Source organism: Arachis duranensis, chromosome 8, assembly GCF_000817695.3.
Source record: "Arachis duranensis cultivar V14167 chromosome 8, aradu.V14167.gnm2.J7QH, whole genome shotgun sequence".
NCBI lineage: Eukaryota > Viridiplantae > Streptophyta > Magnoliopsida > Fabales > Fabaceae > Arachis > Arachis duranensis.
Window position 1 is genome coordinate 3,010,082 of NC_029779.3, and position 358 is coordinate 3,010,439.

Genomic DNA, 358 nt, shown 5'->3' on the forward strand with positions numbered 1-358 from the left:
TATGTCTACTGGTGTAAATCTTCCCTCTTGATCTTGATTTATTGGTATGGTTCTTTCCAACGATGACATTCGCTAAGAGGTAGATTCAAAAGGTACCAAATGGAGATGTATGCTCTGTGGAAAAAGAGTTTATGAAATCTAGCTATGAAAATGTTTTAATTAATAACAATGTTATTCGAATCCTGTTTAGATGTTCACATCTCATTTTTACAGATAAAAAGTATAAATTTAAACTGTGTTTTAGGTACACTTTTATCCATATTTTACATATTTATGTCAAAATAAAAGTGTAGAATATATTTTTAATATCAATATTGCCTATAGAGTGATAAAAAAACTTTAAAGCTTAAATCTATAA